Genomic DNA, 20,800 nt, shown 5'->3' with positions numbered 1-20,800 from the left:
CCAGTTTTATTTAGAAGAATCCCTCTGTTAGAGGAAGAACTTGTAACAAAAGTCTTGTTAATGAATACAAGTTTCCTTTTGTGTGTGTCGCTGAAACTCTGTCTTCAGCAAAAACAATTTTTGTTCCTCTGTGTTAAAAACAGAGCATTATTCTCTATTCATTTTTGTTTGGAATTATCAGAAATTTCCAACATGGTATCAGAGCTTGTCCAGGCTCTTTGAAGGTATCAAAGAAGCTGAAGGAGGGATTTCTTGTTGCAGCAGCTTCTCCAGCAGAGTGAAGACTCAGTCAAGAAAGAATCCAAGGTAAGACTCAGTCAGTTCTTTTAAATACACAGTCAAGTATTTTGAAGCATAGTTAAGAGTGCAAGAATGGCTGGAGCCAGCACTAGCATGGGTATCTATAATACTCAGCTCCCATAATTTAATGGAAAAAACTATGACTATTGGGCAACAACTATGAGAGCTTTGCTTGCTTCCCAAGACTTATGGGAATTTGTTGAGGATGGTTTTGAAGCACCAACAAATGAAAATGAGTTTAATAATTTAACTTAGGCAGAGAAAGATCTATTGAAGAGCAATAAGAAGAAGGATTCTAAAGCTCTCTACTTTTTGTATCAAGCAGTGCATGAGAGTGTGTTTCCAAGGATAGCAGCAGCTAAGAGATCCAAAGAAGCATGGCAAACTCTCAAGATAGCCTATCAAGGCATGGAGAAAGTGAAGACAGCAAAACTACAGTTGCTGAGGAGAGATTTTGAGACTCTCTGCATGAAAGAGTCAGATAATATTGACTCATTCTTCACACGTGTGATTGGTCTGGTCACACAGATAAGGTCTCATGGAAAGATTCTTGAAGAAAGGAGGATTGTAGAGAAACTATTGAGGATCCTACCCTCAAGGTTCGATGTGATTGTCACCACCATAGAAGAGACAAAGGATCTCACAAACTTCTCAGTTGATGAACTACATGCATCACTGATAACACATGAGCAGAGATTGAGTAGAAATAAAAACTCATCTCTAGAGCATGCCTTTAGGACCCAGATGTTCTTTGGAAGAGGAAGAGCTCAAGGTAGAGGAAACAAGAAAGGAAGAGGCAGAAGCCAAAACAGAGGTGGAAAAAATAGTCCAACAAATGTTCAAGGAAGAGGCAGCAATCCAAATTAGAACCAAGGCCAAGGCAACAGCCAACAAAGTGGACAACATCATGTTCAAGGACAAAGGTATGATAAATCCAATGTCTAGTGTCACTATTGTAAAAAATATGGGCATTATGCAAATGAATGTAGGAAGAAACAACATGATATGAATAATATAACTAACGCAAATTTCACTAGAGAAAATATCAGCGAAAATAATTTGTTTTTAGCCTGTAATATGGCTGAAGAAAAGAGTGAAGATGTATGGTTTCTAGACTCCGGTTGTAGTAACCATATGACAGGAAACATAGCCCTGTTTTCTATGTTAGATCAGAGTGTGAAGTCACAAGTCACACTAGGGACTAATAATAAAGTTTCTGTTATGCGAAAAGGAGAAGTAAATGTCTTAACAAGGAAAGGTGAAAAGAAAACCATAGCAAATGTTTATTATGTTCCTGGAATGAAATGTAATCTCTTAAGTATTGTATAGCTTATTCAAAAGGGGTACAATGTTTTCTTTGTGGATGATGTATGCACCATCATGGATAAAACACCCAACAAACAATGTATTGCTGAAGTGAAGATGACAAGGAATAGGATGTTCCCTCTCAAAATGAAAGCAGATTTAAAAAATGGAGAAGAAATAGCAGCAGTGACACAAGAGGCTTTCCAAAGCGAACCAAAAGATGAAAATTGGTTGTGGCACTTGAGATTTGGACATCTCAACTTTGGAGGTCTTAACTTGTTGAATAGAAAAGGAATGGTAAGAGGATTACCATTGATAGAGAAACCAGATAGCCTTTGTGAAGGTTGTACCTTGGGGAAACAACACAGAGAAAGTTTTCCATTTGGGAAAAGCATAAGGGCAAAAGCACCCTTAGAAATTGTCGACTCAGATTTATGTGGACCGATGCAAACTCCATCACTTGCAGGCAGCCACTATATACTAACATTTATTGATAATTTTACTAGAAAAACTTGGGTTTATTTCCTGAAGAACAAAAGTGAAGTGTTTGAAAGATTTTGCAATTTCAAGGCACTTGTAGAAAACCAAAGTGGGCTGCATATCAAAGTTCTAAGAACTGATAGAGGAGGTGAGTATATCTCCAAGGAATTTCTACATTTTTTTTAGAGAAAATGGAATTCATAAGCAGTTTACCACTAGGTACACCCCACAGCAAAATGGAGTTGCTGAAAGGAAGAATAGGACAATCATGGATATGGCGAGGAGTATGTTAAAGGCAAAGCATTTGCCAAATGATTATTGGGCTGAAGCTGTACACTGTGCAGCGTACATTTTGAATAGATTCCCTACAAAAGCAGTCATGAACAGAGTGCCAGAAGAAGCATGGAGTGGGACAAAGCAAGGAGTCACCCATATGAAAGTTTTTGGATGTGTGGCTTATGCACACATTCTAGATCAACTAAGGAAGAAGTTGGACAACAAAGGGGAGAAATGTATTTTCATTGGATACAGTGAGGAATCCAAAGCTTATAGGTTGTATAACCCATCCACCAAGAAGCTTATTGTGAGTAGAGATGTTCAGTTCATTGAGGAGGAAGCTTGGGATGGAAGCATAGAGAAAACAGTGAATGTTAAAAACTCTTTGTCTCATGATGAAGATGATGAGGAGATGGCTGAAATACATCCCCAAACAGCAGCACCAACACAAGGGCAGCAAGAGACACCCTTGAGGAGAAATGAAAGTGCTTCTCCAAGCACACCACAAGGAGGAAATTCAAGTGCTTCTTCAAGCACTTGTACACCAAATGAAAGAGGTAAGAAGTTCAAAAATTTAAGTGACATTTATGAACAAGAGGCAACAAATGAAGGTATGAACTCTTTGTTTGCTTTATATTGTCATGTTGATGACCCTGTTCATTTCGAAGAAGCAATTAAGGATAGGAAATGGATAGAAGCTATGGATGAGGAGATCAATGCCATAGAAAGAAACAAGACATGGGATTTAGTTGAACTACCAAAAGGAAAAGAAGTCATTGGAGTTAAATGGGTCTACAAGACCAAGAGTAATGCTGAAGGAAAAATAGAAAGACACAAGGCAAGACTTGTTGTCAAAAGATATAAGCAGCAGTATGGGAGAGACTATGAGGAAAGTTTTGCACCAGTTGCTAGAATAGAAACTGTGAGAGGAGTGTTGTCCATAGCAGCACAAAACAAGTGGAAAGTTTACCAAATGGACGTGAAGTCAGCATTCCTAAATGGAGTGTTAATGGAAGAGGTTTACATTGAACAACCTCTAGGCTATGAAAATAAAGGCCAAGAGCACAAAGTGTGCAGATTGAAGAAAGATCTTTATGGGTTGAAGCGAGCACCAAGAGACTAGTACAGTAGGATAGATTCCTATCTACTGGAAAATGGATTTGAAAAGTGTGAGGGAGAACCCACCCTCTACATCAAAGAAAATGATGGTAAAATGTTAATTGTTGTGTTATATGTTGATGATGTTATTTTCACAGGTAATGATGATTACCTTATTGAAAATTTCAAAACAGTCATGAAAGAAGAATTTGAAATGACTGACATGGGTTTGCTGAGATACTTCTTAGGAATAGAAGTAGAACAAAATGGAAATGGGATTTTTATCTCACAAGCGAAATATGTTAATGAAGTGTTGGAAAGATTTAATATGCAGGAGAGCAAAGCAGCGATCACTCCCACAGTGATGGGATTAAAACTCAGCAAAGAGAACAACAGGAAGGATTTTGATCCTAGTTTGTACAAGAGCATAGTTAGTAGCCTCATGTATTTGACTGCAACTAAGGCAGATATAATGCATGTTGTTAGTTTGATTTCCAGATTCATGGAGAGGCCAAAAGAAGCACATTGGCAGGTAGCAAAAAGGATTCTGAGGTATGTTAAAGGTACTAAAAGGTTTGGAATTTTATATACTACTTCAGAATGTTCAGATTTAATTGGATACACTGATAGTGATTGGGCTGGAAGTGTAGATGATTGGAAAAGCACATCCAGTTATATTTTTCACATGGGTTCAGGAGCCATTTCATGGGCTTCTAAAAAACAGCCTATTGTAGCGTTGTCTACAGCAGAGGCAGAATATGTGGCAGCTACAGCAGCAGCGTGTCAAGCAATTTGGATGAGAAGGATGTTAAGGAGCTTATGCCAAGAGCAAGCAAAAGGAACTGTGATTTTTTGTGACAATAGCTCAGCTATTGCATTATCCAAGAATGTTGTGTTTCATAAGAGAACGAAACACATTGACACAAAGTTTCATTACATCAGGGAATTGGTAAACAATGGAGAAATTGTTTTACAACACTGCAGAACTCAGGAGCAGGTTGCAGATATTCTGACCAAACCATTGGGGCAAAAAAGTTTTGAGTTTTTGAGAAAATTTCTGAGTATGACTGATAACCCAGTAGTTGAAGTTAAAGGGGAGTGTTGAAATGTTAATTTCAAACTGCAGCGTTATTTTTCCCAGAAAACCGTCATGAGTTCCCCGCACCGCTTTTCACAAAAAGGTGGTTTTTTCTCCGAGGGCAACTAGCACTCTCACCGGCGGACACGTGTCTGAGCAGTTTTCCAAAACAACTTTCCCTGGAGGGTAAAGTTCGGTAAAAAGGGACCTCCAGGTAATTGTGATAACCGTCCGATTAATGTGGGCTAGATCAACGGTTATGGTAGCTCATGAGAATTTAATGCAATCTGTTCTGAAAATTTTGAGGGTACTTCATTGCTGCCTGTCCCTGGATCTTCCGAGCGATATTGCAAACAACCGTAATCTACGGTTAAAACAAAAAAAAAATCGCCATGTTGAATGTAATTAATATAATTCATTACGGTTGGTAAATGTAGGTAAGGTTTTTAATTTTTTTTTTTTTACGGGAGTGTGGCACAAGTAAAATAAATGAATGTATTTTTTTTTTTGTTGAGAATGAAAACCCAATACGCAGCAGTGCGAATGTAAAAAAAAAAGGAAAAAAATTTTACACACAGCAGTGTAAATTTGCAAGCAGAGACAAAGTATTTTTTTGTAATGCACAACAGTGCAGAGGCAGAGGGCTCTGATGTTTGTTTTTGATCTCCCGCTTCCGTGAAAACAGAGGATTTGGATTTCACTTGTTGGTTGAAAGTTTTCCAGTTTTATTTGGAAGAATCCCTCTGTTAGAGGAAGAACTTGTAACAGCAGTCTTGTTAATGAATACAAGTTTCCTTTTGTGTGTGTTGCTGAAACTCTGTCTTTAGCAAAAACAATTTTTGTTCCTCTATGTTAAAAACAGAGCATTATTCTCTGTTCATTTTTGTTTGGAATTATCATAAATTTCCAATAGTGTTTTTCCCCACATGGAACATTGAACATCTGAATTTATATTCTCACCTTCATTGAGAAGCAGCTTTTCGCTGAATTTTTCCCCGGCACGCTGCTTTGCCGTGAATTTCTTCCAATATACGGTAATACCCGCTATCATCACTAAAGTCCTGAAAATCTACTTAAATTAAACCCTTAACAATCGGTGGATTCTTTAATTCTCAACCCTCTCAGGTTTTGCTCACGATCATCTATCTACAGTCTTATAGTTTCGTTACCAATTTGTTGGAAAGATAGGGAAAAACATAAAAATTGATACACACAAATAATATGAGCTTGATCAACCAAAACTCGATTCTAACAATGAATCTAGTGAGGAACTTGATTCTAACAATGAAGCTGGTTAGGAGTATTTATGCTTAACTGACTGTCCTAAATTAAGTCAACTTTAACATGCTAGAGTAATTACAATTTCTAACCATTTTGGAAATGACACCCACTTTGTTCTTCCCTAAATTATTTTTGGTTTCTTGAATACAATCCCCACCCTTATATGTACATATAAGGATTTCCAGAGTATTTGCAACACACCAAATGAGGGATTTTCACTGTAATCGTGAACCTCCTGCAATAATATTTTATAAACTTTCAACCGTTTAGGTATTACTGTCGTACCGGGCATTCCTTATTTTGCTGGTAACAAAAATTTTAAATAAAAAGCATAACTTGAACATTTGATAATGGAAATTTGTTGTGAATACAAATAAATGTTATATTACTCAATTTAATGAAAGCTTGTTGAAAACTTATGCACGAATTATACATGTGAAACAATTGTTCCATATAAACTTGCTATAATAATAAAGAGATTGTAATATGATATTTAGTGATTAAAATTCCCTTCTGAGAATATAAATAGGTATAAACATGGAACTATTTAGGGTTTCTGAGATCAATACCCAGTCTGAAAAATTAGCACTCAAGTTGTTGTTTTGAAGATGTATGCACAACAAGCGAACTGATCTGCAGCAGTTTTCTTTGTAAATGTCTATCAAGACAGAATTTATGTCAAGAAGAAACACCTGGAGAGAGATTATTTTGGCCATACCCGTCACTCAATTGAATGACCTTTAAGATTACATTATTGGGGTCACACGTCCTATTTGCTAGTATGCTTTTATACATGAGTTTGATTTAGATTTAGAGTAGAGTTTTCTTTTACTGTGCTCTTTGGTGGTAGATGCATTCCTACATTCCTTTTATAGTTGTTGATGCATGTTAACTTATTTTGGTCATTTTTGGATGTTAATCAAATTTCAATTTTTGTATAACTTGCATACATTTTTCTCAAAGTCCCTCTTAAATTTTGTAGAAAAGTGTCAATCTAACCTTCCTCCTTTTAACTAGGTTTAATGTCCCCTATCTAGTATCAACATCTTCTCTCTACACTTCATCACTACTTTATCTTTCTCCTGCTTGGTGAAGTTTGGCGGTTTATGAACTTTATTCATTTCCTGTTGTGGTGGTTTTGGTGGTAGCCCCTCATATTATTTTTGCTTCTACAGGCCCCCTTGTATGTGCTTATTTTGAAGAATGTAATCTCTAGTCCCTTCATCCTAGTCTCATATTTATTGGTGAAGAATGTAATCTCTAGTCCCTTCAACCTAGTTTCATCACTATGAATGTAATATCTAGTCCCTTTTGTGCTTAAAATTTACCATATTTTAACATTTTTTTGTATTTTGATGAGTCTTATAAGGGTCATTCCTGAGTCTTATACGAGTTGACGAGTCAATGACGTGACGAGTCTTATACGAGTACGAGTCATCCAACATTGCTACAACACATAGGTGATTTTACGACAATATTTGAGACAATTTTTGGGTAAATTGTCTTAACTTGAGACAAAAATAAAAACTTCTATATTGTCTTAAATGTTGTCTTTAAGGAGCATATTAAATTATTGTCTTTATAGAGACAATAAAGAATTATATTTGAAGACAATATAATATCACTTTTGCTTCTTTAGAGACAATATAAAAAAATGAATCCACAAAAATATCACATCATTGAAATAAATCAATATAAAAAGTTTAATTAAAAATAAACTACAATATCATTGATTAATTCATGTTAGGGCATAGTGGAATCGAACCACCAACCTCCTTCTTATAAGGCAAGTGTTCTGCCATTGAACTAACACCCTTTAAAGAATTATGTGATGATATAGGCATTGATTTTAAAAAAATGCTTGATACATAATGACATAATATTTGTAAAATATATAATCGCACAACCCCTATTTTTAACTTAATAAAAAATAATTCAATAGAGTTAGATCAACATCACACCCATGTGGCATGACCCGCACAACAATAATTACAAACAAATTAATCTAGTAATACAAAAAAACAATAACTAGAATTAGCACAAGCTGTTAAAATCTTGCCACAACTATTGAATGGTTTCTATTTAGTGTGTTTCCATTGTTGATCTCTTTCTCTAGTTCCTCTTTGTCCACACCATTGGTTAAAATATTATATTGAAAAAAGATAAGAAAGGAAATTTTTTGAAACTTGGTAAAGCAAGGAAAATCTTTAAAATGATTATCCTTGAAATCTGGTTAACAAAATAAATCAACAACGATGTGTCTACACAATCTAGATTGCGTATTTCATATAAAAAAAATTCACCTCAAACTCGAAATACCATTTTTAAGGGACATCCCCAGATGAAGCATTAGCATGTCAATTTTTAGGAAATTTGGAGAAGGTTTTAGCCATTTTAAATCATGTTCTATTGTTCATCTGCTTATATATAAATGAGGGAAATGTCAAAAGAGAAGAGAGGCACATCTTAGGAGTCTATCGCATGCTTAAAGAAAGTCTTAGATCAGCCCAAAAAAAACCAAAACAGAAGAAGGATCAATGGGGGAAAAAGGGGAACCCAATGAGGAGTGGACAGGTGGGTTGTTGGCACGAAAATGACAACAGGGAAGAGACCTTGGGGTTCAGGCTCAAGGGGCCAACAAAGCTCTGTTGTAGTCTAGCACAACGCCGACATTTTCACCTTACCCAGAGGGCAAGGAGTCTCAGCCGAGGCATGCCACGACTGAAGTTAGATAGAGCAGGAGGGGTATCGAGGAAATGTAAATAACATACAACAATAGCTCATCACACTCAATTCGTTGTACTATCTAAGGTTGTCATTCTGCTCATGCCATCGCAGGAAACTACCTAGTTATTGATCATTCATTTAAAATTTTAAATAGCCCATCAAGAACACAATAATACAATAAGGAACCCAAAATGCTTCTTTCATTAACTGGAATATAAGAGAGTACATGACAGAATATACAAGGCTCGAGGCCTGTTCATCAAATACCGAAAGAGTACTTTTCATAGAACACAACTAACAAGAATGGACATAAGCAGAGTCGAAGATAGTCCTAGCTCTTCCGTAACCAATCTGACTCTCAGGATCCTACCCTTGTTCACCCACTTCATCACCAACCCCTTTCTCATGATCTTTTTTTATTTTTATCCTTTGTTCTACATTCCCACTGCCAGTTTCGTTCGGTTGAAGCTACCCTTGCTTGCCTTCTATTTCCCTTGCTCAGCTGCTTCTATACTCTTCTGCCACATTGCCGCAACTTCCCATTCACTCCCAGTTCTTGTCCCTTTCCTTTGGCTGTCAGCTCCGCAACCCAAACTGTTGTCCCCGTCCCATGTTCTTGACCTTTATTCCCACCAAAATCCAAAATGAAGGCCCCAACAGGTGCTGACTACAGCTCTTTGACTCATCCCCAAGTTAATCTATCTTCACTGTTGTCAGCTCTGTTGTTGCTCCTGGCGGGGTTTGTCGTTATTTTTTGTTGTTGTGTTGGTTCCTCCTCTTGTAGTTGTTGCTTCTTCCCTTGGGTGTGTTGGTCCTCCTTCATGTGGGGTTGCTTCTGCTACATTTTGGCCCTTCTTTCCCAAATGAAGGCCCCAAGTCAGTTACTGCGGCAATAATTTCCTGGTGGAAGTAGTTATAATCTTCCAATGTCATATGCCAGACGCTTGTGAGGGTTTATGTCTGTTGGAGAAATTTGGTCGCTGATGTGTAGTTTGGTTGCTCGGGCTAGGCATTTTGCAGGGTGCTCCACTTTTCTTCAACATCGTCACATACCTCCCACAGTGCTCTTACATGTTTACAGACCGGTGACCTTAGATCAAGAATTTTATCTTTTGTTTTGGCCAATTCCTCCTCAATTTTTTGTACCCTGTTCTCGAGAGAGGCGATCTTGTCATCGATTTGCTTCAACTAGCCTTTGTCCCTACAGGTATTTCTATCAGCGATGCATTGCTGGACTTGTTGGAAAAGCGGATAGATTGGCTGGTTTTTCATGGACAAGCTGCTTGACCAATTATTGACTTGCTCCAGTAGCACATAACCATCTGTCAGGGCATCAGTTAGCAAGCTTTTAGTGCAGCGGAAGTGTTGAGTTTATGCTCGATCTCCATGATGTAGCTTGTATTTAGATCGGGAAACGTTGCTTTGGCCATATCTAAACTCTTCTTCAGCTCCTTGTTGGTGGCCACAAGTTCTGTGCATGATGTCTGAATATGGTCATAGCAGTCGGCCAAAATGATGGCCGAAAAATCATCAGGCGCTTCAATTACTAAATCAACCACAATTGGCCAAAGTGCTCTTAGCTTTGATGTCACCTACTCAACCTGCGATTGTAGTTGTTGATTGTTATGTCAGAGCCGATCTTGCTCAATCATGATAATGACAATTTGTTTCTTCTCCTGTTCATGCTTAGCGACCATGTCATTGTTTCTTTGTTTATCCCTCTGAGCTTCCTGTTGGATAAATCCGAACAGTTGTGTAGATGACCAATGCTGAAGGTTCTTAGGTTTCATTGTTGATGGGTCCAGGAAGTTTCTTTACAGGGGTTGGCCACTAGCAATGGATTTTTCTAAGTGGCCTTGGGGGGATGTTGCAGGCTGTGTGGTTTCAAGAAATTGGGGAGCAGGAGGGATAATTACTCACTCTGGAACCACTGGGAAATTTATAGGAAATGAGGCTTCAAACAGTTCGATCACATTGGAGTGTGGTTTTGATGTGATTGGTTCTTCACCCGGAAGTTGGCCCATTCCTAGCAATAAGGATACTAGGGATGTTTGAACAATAGTATGGCATTCACCCCCGTTTAGTGACTTGTTGGATTGGATAGCCGAATCGACTTCCATTTCTTTTGTGGTTATTCAAGTACCTAGAGGGACTATGTTAGATAGGGTCATAAAGGTGGAAGTTGTATGAGGGGATGGATCCCACAACCTGGGTGAGACAGTAGAGGTAGATTGTGGGTTTTCTTCAACAATTGGGGAGGCCGATGTTGACTGGAGTCCATCTCCGGTGAGGTCAACAATATTCACGGCAGGCATTGTATTTTGCTTCTTGGCCACTCGTACCTTGGTACCTTTTGGCTGCCTGGGTTTGGGGATGGTTGGCTTTGTCTGAGAGTGAGGGCTATGATGGGGGATAGCCACAGCGAGGGAAGTAGTTATGATCGAATTGAACAAAGTAAACCCTTGAAAAGCACTGGACTGGAGAGTCGTACATGTTGAACTATCGAAGATGGAAATTGTCTGCTGAATGGAGCTCATCTGTTGCTCCATTTGACATACCATCGACTGTAATTCCTCCTCTGACCCCCTCTTCCTATTGCTCCCAACCATGTCTCTTGTCAGCCGTTGCGGTTGCATGCCCCCGAACAAATATTTGAACTAGCCATCTGTAATCTCGCAGATGACCCCTGGCCATGATCTGACCTCCGTGTGGAATGCCCCTTCTGTCAATGTGAACCATTGTGGCCTCGTTTGAAAAGTCTCTCGATGGATGCATTATGGCCTGATATAAGTCTAGCCATGTGTTACCCCAAACCAGATTTAATGTGAGTAGTTATCGAGCAATCCCTTGGGGATTCTTTTCGTCGCCCTTATGGTGGCAACAATCTTCTGGTACCAGTCCTTAAATCATACCTCATTGATGTCTTTGCTGCTAAGGTCCCTGGACATCCTCCATGGTGTGTATCTGAGTGTCAATGGTTGCTCATCTGTGATTTCCACTAGGTTCCTCCCTGCTGGCACGCACCATTTCCACATCGCCAAAGTCATAATAAAATACCCGAAAATGAAATTTTTGGTTCATCTGTATAGATCCTCGCAAGCTTCAAATAACTCATTCAGTATAAATGTCAATCGGTTGAGTGAAATTCCTTCGCAACAGTGCCCCGCAACTGATATGGTGTCTAATGTGCACTCATTTCTAGAGAAATGTCTCATTACTTTCCTTGCAAATGTGTTGAGCACTAGAGAAGGTATGTTATTATTATTTATTTTGTCATCTTTTTTTTAAAACTCATAACCTCTTTACATCATGAACTAGGTATATGACAAGAGATTATGATAAAATCTAGAAGATTTGTATGCAACATGAAATAACTAATAATTACCCTTTTCCTATGCAGAAAAAGGAGAAAACGAAAGATTGCCATCCCAAAGGAAAAGACAAGACAAAGTTAACTGATGTCCCTTTGACAGGGAGCCGCATTCAAACGAGGCGATCCAAATTGGAGCGTATCAACCAGGAAAAGGAAAAGGAGATACCAAATCGGTGCAAGAGAACAAGAGGATAAGTGAGAGCTAACAGTTTGGTGAATCCCTCAGGATCCTTTGATCCTGAGGGATCACTACCTTAACGATTTTCTGTATCTTTGATATCTCCACTCGGCTGCTATAAGAAGGGGGCAGCACTGCTAGCTCGGGGGGACGGACTATTGTTGTTTTCATGAAATTCTCCTTTGTACTTAAAACTTTGATCATCGACTCTCTTTGAAGAGCGATTCACTGTAGCTCTATTTTGATGTTTTAATATATAAATCTTGTTTCCATTCCATCTTTGATTCTGGAGTAATCTTAAGCAGTGTTTCCCTGGAGGCTAAGGGCCCGACCCTGGTGGAACACTTGCTCCTGTACCATTATTTTCGATTCATGTGCGGTTTGATCTCTTCTATTCGCTCTGTTCAGTAATTTGATGTGCCTTACTACTTTACATATCGGTTCTGTTATATTTCGTTTATACTTGACTAGGTAATGTTATTCTCTGTAACAGGAATGTTATGTTATTCATTCTAACTTTATATCGCATCACTGTTCCTTTAACAATTGATATAACATTGTTGTTCCTTACAGATTGCCATTGCTGTTCGATTACAGGGTAACAGTGCTATATATTCATAAATCAATATTACTGTATTTATCTATGGTTTACTCTTAAACGTGATTTTTGTTCATTTGGGATTACTATTCCATCGTGATCACAATTACTGTTTCTTTATAACTGTTATTCATACTCGTTGTATCGAAGCTCAGATTATTGTTCCTTTCAATATTAAGATTGCTTTGTGTAATATTTGATCTGGTTTGTTGTACATTTACATTTGATTTAAGTTGTTGTTCTATATTTCATTTCTGTTAGTTTGTTGTTCTATTTCCGTTTGTTGTTCAATTCATCTCTAAAGTAAAGATTGTTACTCAATTCCTGTAGGATATAATTATTGCTGCATTCATTTCTGTAGGTTAAGGTTTTACTGTTCAATCCTGTTAATAAGATTAGTTGTTGTTCCATTTCCTGTCATTTGAATTATCATTGCTTTGGTGTGCAGAACGATCTAAGACTGTAGTGAACATTGACATATGTTGTCTAGTTCCCAGATTGATGATCTTTTCCTTGATTTCTTTTTAATTGCATCAGTTTATAGAGGGAAGAGTTACCATTACTGTACCCTTGACTGATAAATTGTTGTAGCTTTCTGAATGCATGATTTGAGTTTTAAGTTGCTTTTTGTAAGTAGATTTTATTTCAAGCATCCGTTTACTCTTGTATTTAGAGCACTATACTACTAGCATTACTCTAACAAATGACCGCCTCAAACTGAGTACACTCTTTGAGATAACAAATCGTTCCTGGATTGACAATTAATGTAGGGTAAATAGAGGTGAAAAAGACCCTTTTTACTGCTCGACATTTTGGCGCTGTTGTCGGGGAAGAGTGTAGCCATTTGTTTCTTTTCCAGAGTAGTGTAAGAACCTGCTAGGAGAGAATTGGGTTTTAAAAACGGAAGGTAAGAACCTGCGTACAAAGCATGTAACAGCCCTGCTCCCCTGCCCACTTTCCTGCAGATTTGTTGCTATTTTTGGGTAGAAATTAGCATTTTATTTGTGTGCATGACTAAGCAGAAAAAGCCTGAAAAGAATCCTAAACCACTACCCAAGTCTGATAAAGCTAAGGGGCCGGTGACCCTTGGTCGATCGACCTTTATAGACGAAATCCTTAAGAAAGAAGAATCTCAACCTTCAGTAGGACCTAGAAAAGTTGCTTCTAAACAACCTACTAGTTCCCTTCAAGCCACAAGATCACCATCTGTAGCCTTTTCTAAGGCGCATAGTCAAACCGAGGAGCAAGATTTTCAAGAAATTGAGAATTCTAGCCCAAAATCATTGCAAGAAGGGAACCTTAGCAACCTCTGTGAAGGAAGAGGAGAAACAAGGGAAACTGAAGAACCAAAATCTCCTCTTGGGATAATTCAACCATTAAGCAGCCCGGATAAGGGAAGTGCTGTAAAGATCATCCAAAACAAAGAATCTTCTCAAACATTAAATCATCAAGGAACTCTCATTATCCCAGATCAAGGAAGTGTTGTTAAGGCCACTCCTGCTCCTTCTCGCCAACCTAGGAATACCATCCTAGACATCCCAGAAGGTTATTGGCATATATTTGACCAAATGGACCAGAACTAGCCAAACACCCAAACCTCCACACTGCAATATCCCATTGTGGATACTGTAGCTAATGCACCTATGAAATCAGTTCCTCTCCAGCATATCCCTACATTTCATGGCCTTACATTTCATGGCCTTACATCAGAAGATTCAGATGCATTCTTATTTGAATTTGATGTGCTGTGTAGAGGATATGACTATACCACCGATCCCCAAAAACTGAAATTATTTTCCTCTACATTAAAAGGCGCTACTTTAAGATGGTTTATGGGGTTGGGTAGTGGTGTTATAAATAACTGGGATCAAATGAAAGATGCTTTTCTGAAAAAATATCAGGATTATTGCAGGTCTAGAGAGTTAAAAGATGAAATATTTCAGATGGTAGCTAGACCTAATGAAACATTAGAAGTATAATCTTCAAAGATCTCCTTATGCATCATTACCCTTACCTGATAATGTATTAAAAACAACATTAATTAAAGGAATGAAGGAACAATGGATTGAAACACTAAATATTATGGGAAAAGGAGATATTTATCAGGAAAATTTTGCTAACATTATTGATTTATGTATCAGGAGTTCAAGAGGCAGCACAAGACTAAAACCAGCAGAACATGACAAGTTTACAAGAGACAACAAGATCTCTGCAGAAGGAGTAACTCGTGCATAAATTGGAAATTTATTAGAAAATTTCAAAACTGATATATTGGGGACTCTAACAACGCAACTTGATATTATGCAAGCCAAGTAGAAACAAGCAGAGGTAGAGCAAAATCTGGCAATCTTCTGTCCTAGATGCAGAAAGAAACATAGCCACAAAGAGTGTCCATTACATGCAGTTCAAGTTTGTGCCATTTGTACAAAAGACCATTCTACAGAGAGTTGTCCCTCACTTCCTGGTTTGAAAGCAGTATACAAAGAAGCGGAAGAAGAACCAGAACCGGTGTACCTACTTAATCAGCGTTGTCAATGGTAGCCACGACAATCAGGTATGTTTCCTGATCCAGCTTCTTCTTTTTAGCCTCCACAATATCATGCTCAACAATCTAATACAATGTGGCAAAATCAACCCCCCTTCCCAAATTGGACACAACAACCATTTCCTTCATCCTCTCCATGGCTAAATCAAACAAGCCAACCCAAATGGCCAAATTTTCCTTATGCCCCACCATTTTGGCAAAAAAATGTATATCCAGCACAATGGTCCCCTCCTCCTTCACAGAGTCAAGCCTGGCAGACAAACTAGCAAAGACCGATGAATCAGCCAGTAGGAACTATTCCGCTCCCTCAACCTACACTGCCAACATTACAACAAAACCCCCAGTCTAACTTAAGACCGTAATTCCCAGCCCAACCCAACCCAAACCCAAATAATAGACCAGTCCAATCTATTCAAATAATTGAAACACCGGAACTAGAAACCGATCTGCAAGAGTGCAATGACCTTCAATTAAGATCTAGGTGCATTATAGAAATAGAGGGAGATAAAACCGCTTAAGTTGAAAATCAGTTACCTATAGAACAACCACCATAGGAAGAGGATGTGATCAGACAACAAACTCATGATCAAGAAACCACATCTTCTCCCCCATTCCTAGAATGATTAATTATACCTCGACTTATACAACATCCTGATTTTGACATTCTGGGAGAACTTAAAAACCTATACATAAAAATCCCACTCCTCCAAGCCATCCAAGACATCTCAATATATGCAAAGACCATCAAAGAGCTATGTATAAAAAAACCGAGGAGAATAACAAATAACCCAATAGTCCAAGTAGTTGGCACCTTATCTGACCTATTGTCAGGAAAAGAAACACCCGTTAAATATGAAGACCCAGGAAATCCAATAGTAACAATACAAATCAATGGAAAAACCTTTTCAAATGCCTTAGTTGATTTAGGGGCTGCAATCAATATCCTAACAACCACCACTTGTCAAAAACTAGGCATTACATCAGTAGAACCAATTTCCACTTTATTAGAACTGGCTGACCGATCCGTGGTTAGGCCAGAAGGCACACTACATGATGCCATGGTATTCATTGATTCCTGGGAGTATCCTGCCGACTTTCTCATAATAAACCCCAAAACCTGACTTGATGGACATCCATTGATTTTAGGTAGACCTTGGCTTGCAACTGCTGACGCTTATATTGGTTGCCGACAAGGTAGTATGACCATAACTAGAGGGGCTAATATCAAGAATCTAGCCTTATACCCTCCCACCCAGCCAAGTGTCACAATAATAAAAGCTAACAAACATCCTGTATCATACCTTACCGAAAACATTAGATCCCCATTAACCATAGAAGATGCCCTCGATTTCAAAGATCAAACAGAGGATGATGTCATTAACAATTTTATTAGCCAAGCTGAATCTAGATCCCACATACAATGTCACATGATAGAAGCAACATTTGATAATGAATTAGAAGAAGATCCTCTGAAAGACACTCATGATCAAACAATACCTACTACCTCTGTGTCAAATAGCAAAACTGTAGAAATTGAGCCAGAAAAAAACTTTAAACATTAATGGCAACCTGACTCCCGAACAAGAAGAGAAGCTAATCCAACTACTGAGAAAATAAAAAGAAGCATTTGAATGGGATTATCCTGACATGAAAGGAATCGATCCCTAGTTATGTACACACCACATTTACACAGAAAAGGATGCAAGACCTGTTCGCCAACCACAAAGGAGACTTAACCCTCATCTAAAAGACATTGTAAAAGCTAAACTTCAAAAACTTTTAGATGTGAACTTCATTTACCCTATCTCCGATAGCAAATGGGTCTCTCCGCTTGTAGTGGTGCCAAAGAAGAATAGAAAGTGGAGGATTTGTGTAGATTACAGAGAACTAAATAAAGCAACACAGAAAGACCACTTTCCCCTTCCATTTATTGACTAGGTATTAGATACTTTAGTAGGAAAGAAATTATTTTCTTTCTTGGATGGCTTCAGTGGATACAATCAGATTTAGATTTCCCCTGAAGACCAAGACAAAACTACATTTACCTGTCCTTGGAGAACATTTGCCTACAGAGTTTTACCCTTTGGACTCTGCAATGCCCCTGCCACATTTCAAAGGGCTATCCTCAGCATCTTTTCATATTTAATAAATGAAGGGCTTGAAGTATACATGGATGATTTTACACCATACGGAGATGATTTCGACCCAGCATTGGACACGCTAGAAAAAGTGCTGCAGCGATGCATTGCCACCAGGCTCTGTTTGAGCCATGAAGAATGCTATATGATGATGACTGAAGGACTTGTTCTAGTCCATTATATCTCAGCAGCTGGAATACAGGTAGATCCACCCAAAATTCAAATAATTTTGTTAATACCTACTCCTACCACTCAGACAGAGGTACGCAGTTTTCTTGGATTTTCTGGTTATTATAGAAGATTTATAGAACATTTTTCTCATATTGTTGCACCTTTATATGTGCTAACAAGGAATGTTGACTTGTTTGGACAGATAAATGTGATCGTGCTTTTGAGGATCTAAAAAAGCTTGTGTCAACAACCCCACTACTCAGAGGTCTAAATTGGGACCTGCCATTTCAAATTTCATCAGATGTTTCAAACACAGCTATTGGAGTAGTCCTTGGGCAGGAAGAAGATAAAAAACCATATGCATTTTATTATATTAGCAAGAATTTATCTCCTACTGAATTGAACTATACTGTTACTAAAAAGGAATTTTTAGCTGTAATACATGCTGTCAATAAATTTAGGCATTATATCACTGGATATCCTATTGTCTTATATACAGATCACTCTGCCATAAAATATTTAGCAAATAAACCAATCACAAACGGTAGAGTAACTAGCTGACTGATTTTATTGCAGGAATTCGATATCACAATAAAGGACCGACCTGGAAAAGAAAATCCTGTAGCTGACTTTCTCTCACGAATGCCAAAACCAGTGGACGCAGCAGCAGTCGAAGATCAATTTCCAAATGAACATTTTTTCGCTGTCACTGTTGAAACACCCTCGTATGCTGATGTTGCGAATTATTTAGCAGTAGGCAAATTACCGAAACATTTGACCCCCAATGAATGAAAGCAGATTGTTCAGCGTAGAACTCGATTTTCTTGGATTGGGGGCTACCTGTTTCATATAGGGGCAGATATGCACATTAGGGGATGCATCCATGAAGATGAAATTTTTGACATCTTGAAAGCTTGTCATGACACACCATGTGGCAGACATTTCATAGATCGGAGAACTGGTCACAAGGTGCTGCAAACAGGGTATTATTGGCCCACAATCTTCAAAGATGCAAAGAAGTTCGTTCAAGCTTGTGATAGCTACCAAAGAGCAGGACACCCTGGACAGTCTCACGAAATGCCCCTAAACCCACAGCTAGTTATTGAACCATTCGAACAATGGGTGCTCGATTTTGTTGGTCCAATCAACCCATCATCGAACCAGAAAACATATATTGTGGTAGCAACAGAATATGTCACCAAATGGGTTGAAGCAGAGGCATTGCCGAGAGCTACAGAGGATTTTGTCATACAGTTCCTGTTCCACATATTTGTGTGATATGGCCTCCCAAAAGATATAATTACGGATGGAGGACCACAGTTTGCTGGTAATAAAATTGCTACAACATTAAAAAACTATCATATTCAGCATAAAATTACTACTCCATACCACCCACGGGCGAATGGTCAAGTAGAAAGCACGAATAAAATCATAGAAGCAACACTGACAAAAACCATTGCGTCTCACAGACATGATTGGACTACAAGATTGTTGGAAGCCTTGTGGGCATACAGAACAACATGGAGAAGTACTACCGGTTATTCACCATATCAGCTAGTATTTGGAAAGGAACCCATCTTTCCAATAGAATTCGAAATACAGACACTACGAACAGCACAAGAAGTCGGTCTAGATTTAAACGAGGCCCAGATTAATAGATTACAGCAGATCAATGAGCTAGATGAAATCAAGCTCTCTGCTCTTCAACATACCACGTTAATCCAACAACAGCGAGCCAAATGGCATGATGCCCTCATTAAAAAGAAAGTCTTCCACAAAGGAGATTGGGCGCTCCTATACGATTCCAAGTTTCAGGATTTTCCGGGGAAACTTCAGACTCGCTCGCTGGGACCATACAAAATCCAGAAGGTACATGATAATGGCACCATTACTCTAACCACCATTGATGGATCTGGACATACCTTTAAGGAAAACGGCCACCGAGTTCGATTATACCGCAAACCACTTACTCGGGAATCCTTCTACTAGCAACTCCGCGAAGACTCTGACATGCAGATTCTGGTTGAGGAAGAGAAATCTTCCTCACCTTTGGTTCATTAAGTGATTCGATTGCTCTTACATTATGTACATAATTCTTTTGTTTTGTTAGTATAAATTACTTTCTGTACATATTTTTGCATTTCTGTAACGTTTGCATTTTGTTGTTCCTTTTATGAAGGAACAACATTTTCACCACTTTGCTATTCCTTTTTGAAGGAACAACACTTCTACACTTTGCTGTTCCTTTCGGAAGGAATAGCATTTTCACCACTCTGTTGTTCCTTTTTCGAAGGAACAACACTTTTGCATTCTATTGTTCCTTTCCGAAGGAACAACATTTCCGTCGTTTGTTGTTCCTTTCCGAAGGAACAACACTTGCATTTTCTGTTGTTCCTTTTCCGAAGGAACATCACTTGCATTTTTTGCTGTTCCTTTTTCCGAAGGAATCACACTTTCATTTTCTGTTGTTCCTTTTCCGAAGGAACAACACTTGTGTTTTATGTTGTTCCTTTTCCGAAGGAACAACACTTGCATTTTCTGCTGTTCCTTTTTTCTAAGGAACAACACTTTCGTTTTCTGTTGTTCCTTTTCCGAAGGAACAACACTTTCATTTTCTGCTGTTCCTTTTTCCGAAGGAACAACACTTTCATTTTCTGTTGTTCCCTTTCCGAAGGAACAACACTTTCATTTTTCTGTTGTTCCTTTCCGAAGGAACAACATTTGCATTTTCTGTTGTTCCTTTCCGAAGGAACAACACTTTTGTTTTCTTCTGTTCCTTTCTGAAGGAACAACACCTTTATTTTTCTGTTGTTCCTTTTCAAAAGGACAACATTTTCACATTTTTTGCTTGCACTTGTTTTCTTTGTTGTTCCAATTAAGGGACAGCTGCTGTTCCTCTCAATGCACAACAGTTTCGAGTATATTTTTTCCTTTTGCTTGCGATTTTGTGCACAGTACTTGTTTTATCTTTTTAAAGTACATTTTTCTTCTTTGTGTGTTTTACCATTTAGATCATTTTTGAAGCACAGCTATACATCTATGCAATGAATACAAAAACTAGAGGATACTGAAATAAGCAAATTACATAAAAATTGTTATCTTTACAAGAAATTGCTTTGAATTGATAAGATAAAAGAGGAAAAGACACAACTATTGATCACCTTGTTGTCATTATTCTACTAATACTGATATGATTGGTTATCTTTATCATGATGGTTCTTTCTAAATTCCCATAATCCTCTTTGATCATTA

This window comes from Pinus tabuliformis, chromosome 1_2, assembly GCF_031772625.1.
Source record: "Pinus tabuliformis cultivar Carrire ecotype Pingquan chromosome 1_2, CPIR1, whole genome shotgun sequence".
Lineage (NCBI taxonomy): Eukaryota > Viridiplantae > Streptophyta > Pinopsida > Pinales > Pinaceae > Pinus > Pinus tabuliformis.
The sequence above is the reverse complement of the archived record's forward strand: the minus strand, read 5'-3'. Positions refer to the sequence as shown.